Source organism: Carlito syrichta, unplaced genomic scaffold (assembly GCF_000164805.1).
Source record: "Carlito syrichta isolate Samal-C Ts95f unplaced genomic scaffold, Tarsius_syrichta-2.0.1 Scaffold308797, whole genome shotgun sequence".
Lineage (NCBI taxonomy): Eukaryota > Metazoa > Chordata > Mammalia > Primates > Tarsiidae > Carlito > Carlito syrichta.
The window spans coordinates 319,261-323,955 of record NW_007252893.1 but is presented as its reverse complement, the minus strand read 5'-3'; positions in this window follow the sequence as shown (position 1 = coordinate 323,955).

Below are 4,695 nucleotides of genomic sequence, written 5' to 3'. Positions count from 1 at the left end.
ATCCTTGGGAAGTTTGCTGTTGTTTCTGTCTTTTGTTTGTTTCTTTGTTTGTTTAGTACCATATCTAGGATAGTTCTATGAAATGTGTCTCTCCTGCAGTGTGTTGCAGCCGATGTTTCTCCTTTGTGTTTGTAAGTTTTTTTGATATTATTGCTAAATATGTCTTCTCAGGGTTCTTTTGTCTGTAGGTGTAGGTTAGTGGTTAGTCAATGATTGGACAGAAGTTGCTCTCAAATGTTTTAATCCAGTAATGAATCCCTCATTTGACAATGGATCTCAGTAGGTAAAGAAGTGCATTCAGGGTTTTCATGGATGCCTTAGCTTGTACTTTTCACTCGGCCCTTTTTGCTTCTCTTCAGTTTGCAAAAGTATAGCTTCTGGGTTGGCAAGGAATGTCGGGTTAGCTCAGGTCTTCTCTAGTTTCCCTTCAGCGGGAGAAAAAATCAAGGATATCTTTTCTGCAACGAAGACAGAAGCTTCAGGCTAGTAAAGTTGTTGGTTTTCCTAACTTATTTACCTCTGAGATCATCATTTCCACCAACAAGGAACTACATAACCCAGTGCTTGGAAATAAGTAAGCTTCCTTCAACTATGGCAGAGAGGCTGCCCATCTTCATGAACTGTCTTGCACCAGTAAGATCTCCATGCTTACCCAACTGAGAATGGGAAGGAGTGACAGGAATAGGTGTGTGTGTGTGGGGGGGAGGGGGTAGCCGCAGATTATTTTGTTTCTGACTTCAAGTTTGACAATTTTTCAAGAATCAATGCTTCTCTGATTATTATACACTTTTGAGTCATTTCCAGAACACTGAAATGTTTGTTTGTTGTTAATTTTGTCCAGCATAATAGTTACTTTTCTGATCACCTCATTTGGCAATTACCACAATAACAGTCTTGTTTTTTCTAAAATACATGCAGCATGCCCTTGCTTGAATTTTAGCAGATATTCTTTTCACTACTTAGATGCAAGTATGTATAAGTACCTGGCTCATTCCTTCAATTAACTCAGGATTCATCTTATGTATCACCCTATTGGCAAGCCACCCTACCTTATAAAAATAGCTTTTGCTTTGTACCACCTTTCCCTGGCTTTATTTTGCTTCTTCCTACTTACTATCTGGTAGTTACTTATGTTATATATGCACTCTTTCTTCTACATGACAGCCAATTTTGTTTGACTTAATTTTGTATTTCCAAAATAGATAAATATCTGATCCAATAGGTATTGAATTAATAAATGAGTCAATTATTGACTGAATAAATAAAAGAAGAATAAAGAACACTTTGCAAGAAGCATTTGTCGTCTTCTGAATTAGTACTGAAAAACACTAAAAGGAAGAAATGACCTAAGAATAATATACCATTCTTTTCCATTCTACTTCCTAGGAGTGTTTTAGGAATACTTTACAAATAATCTCTAAAGGAGTCTTTTTTCCTTTCTTTAACATTCCATGAGTTGAGAGAATTTCTCAAGTAATTTTGATTTCTTAGATATGGTTGAGTTTCCCAAATTCAGAGTCATTTCACTGAAAACGTTAAGAAAAAAGAAAAATAAGCATTATTTTTCACTTTTATGGAAGTATGTAGTAAATAATTGTTGTACCATTACAAGAAATATTTTTTAAACATAAATATAAAGTTATAAATTTCTAACATAAAGATGAGAAGTTTTAACTTCTGAAAACCCTGCTGTGTCTAGTGTTAAGAGTATGTTACTGAATGGGGAAATATCAAGGAAACAAGAGTGACAAATGAGCAGGCAAGAGATTTAAGAAGAAAAACGTAAGTGAACAATACAGTGGCGTTTCTATGTCAGATATATGAAAGATTGGAAGAAAATAGGAGGCAAAAGTACTAGGAACGTTTGAAAGCTTTCAACAGTGATGCTGATGAAATGTGCCTTCTCTTTTCTAGGACTTGAATGTTGCCTCAAGTAAATTCTTATCAGTATTTTAAATCGAACATTTAATAGTAAGATGATCAGCACTGAGCAATTCGGGGGGAAAAAACACTAACGAGATTGTCACTTTTCTTTTAAGTAAACAGATGCTAATCTTACTAACTATATAACACAGAGCAATACACAGTTAAATTCTAAATTAATTATCTGAATTACAGTTTCTTCTGAAGCAAGAGTTTCATAACTAGTAGACTACTAAACAGTTGAGTTGTTTTAAATAAATGGCTATGCTGAACATTTCAGTACTACTGTGGTAATTTTTTTTTCCCTCTTTTTCTCCAGGATATTCCTGAACTTACTGCATAAGCTTGAAGTCACAGTAATTTTCTTCTAGATGATAGAAAAATATTTTAAACATATAAAACATATTATAAAAGGATCCTCAGAACATTAAAATTCCCAATTTCTTGCTGCATTTGAAAGCAGTCATTTGGATAAATAGTTAACAATTTCATTCAATTACATCAGATGTGATGAGAGCTATTTTAGACAGAAAATGGGTGAAAATATACTATGTACACTCATCCAAATGCAAAGTGAAAAATGTAGCTGTTATTTAATGCTGGATCCTAATATTGTGGGACAGTCATTTATTTAGAAATATTAATTTCATTGCATAATGTAAACAAAAACTCCACAAACAAAAATTTTTCAGGCGATATGAGAATGTTTTGCATATTTAGCTTAAATTCTATGCCAGAATGAATGCTTGTTTATGATACTAGTGGTTGTTTACCCTTGAAGATACACATAAAATTATTTAGAAGGACTACTTTTACACTGAGTAGAATTCAAAGCAAGAATAAGAACTGTCCCTTGCCAACAAATTTATGGATGTTTGAAAGGTAAGGTATTTATAGGTGACATATAAAGTAGTGTAGCCTTACATATTTCATAGGCTAGTCACTCAAACCACAATACAAGTAAAATATACAATTCTGTGACTCCCTGTGCACTGTTTTTATGCATTTCATCTTAGCAATTTCATCACTTTAAACTTGCTAACCACAAAGCAAAACATTTGCTTGTATAATTTCTCTCTTGTTTTGATAGAAAATAACACCATTTCAAGTTTATGGGGTTCTAGGGATTAAGAACATTATGCTACAGTCTCATTTAGCCAATATAACATTTCAGAATTCTGTCCTCAAATCCCCTACACATTTATCATAAAACAATACATTCAGAGTCTATTTTTTATATGAAAGCACATTCTGCCTATAAAAGAATTTCCATTTTACTGAAGCAGTCTAATTAGTTCGACTCTGTGTGTGTGTGTCTCTGTGTGTATCATGGATTTACTTTGATCTGGATTTCGAGTTGATTTAAAAATTAATTTTGTTGTTGTCAAACCAAATTATAAAGCATAATAATGTTACTTTTAATATGATAGGTTCATGAGGACTTTGTTTCTTCCAACCAAGTTTCCTCTGATAAGTTTTGCATTTATTAAATAAGGCTAAAACTAAACCAGAATTAATTGGGATCATCAGCAGGTTATCAAGTTTATGCAAATTAGGATTAGACTCTTACAATGCCATTAAAATTCTTTTTAAAATATGTTTTTAAAATCTCTTACTTCTCTTTGCAAGTAGAGAGATTTGGAGACTGAGTAATCCTCTACAACCCTCATTTTCTTTTCCTCTACATGGAATCAGACAGTTGAGTAGGACATATCAATACAATTGTGGTAACCTGTGTTTTGTTTTTCCTAGCATCTGCCAGAGGTAGAGTCTGTGTTCCTATGAAAACAAGTGTGAACCATTCCTGTCCATGTAGCCTGCTGCTACAAAATTGACAGATTTAAAATAAAAACAAAAACAAAATACCTGCAGCTGTTCCCTGTAGTTACACTTCTTCATGCCCCCAGCCATAGGATTCTCTGCAATCTGTTTGGATATTATTCACTCAGACACTGGGCTCTACTTCAAACCACAGCATTGTTTGGCTCAACAATTTGAACATTGGCAACTTATATGTAACTCTGAGAAAAGAAGCTTCTTACAATTACATTTTAACAATGTTGTGGACAATCAAGATCCCGTTACCTCCTGCTTCTGAAAATGTACACCACAAGAATTTGGACTTGTCATATAATTGACCAAAATGTTGAAATGTCTTGAGAAAGCAGCCCTGCTAAGATTTCAAAATGTTTATAGAAAACCTACAGTCTATAATTACACAAGACATCCATATGTATTTTATGCTTTAGCATTTTTATGCTGAGAGCAGATAGCAAAATGACCTATGCATCACTAAAATGCAAAGAATATGGTAATAGTGAAACTGTCTTAGAGGCCATTGATTCCCATCGAGTTCTATATAATGAGTAGACAATTCTGTTCCACTTTTCTTTTCATGAAGATTTGGATATATATAAAAAGAAATTGTAAAGATTGACAATTTTGCTTCTTATTAATTAAAAACATACTTAAAACATTTATTTGTGGTCAATATTCATCTGAATGTTAGAGAAAAAGTTTGAGAGCATAACAGTCAGATAGAAAATACAACTAGATATTGAAAAATGCCTTCTCGGTTTATAAAAATGCTCTTCATTTTCTCTAGGACCTAAATAAATTATATCAGCAAAAATAAAAACAAAGTAAAAAAGAAATTATACCACATGATAAATATGAAACAGAGTAAAAAAACAGATACCATTTTTCAGTCATTCTTCAGTGGGAGGCTTTTAAAAATAACTATTTTAATCTCACTAGATATCAAAAACATCT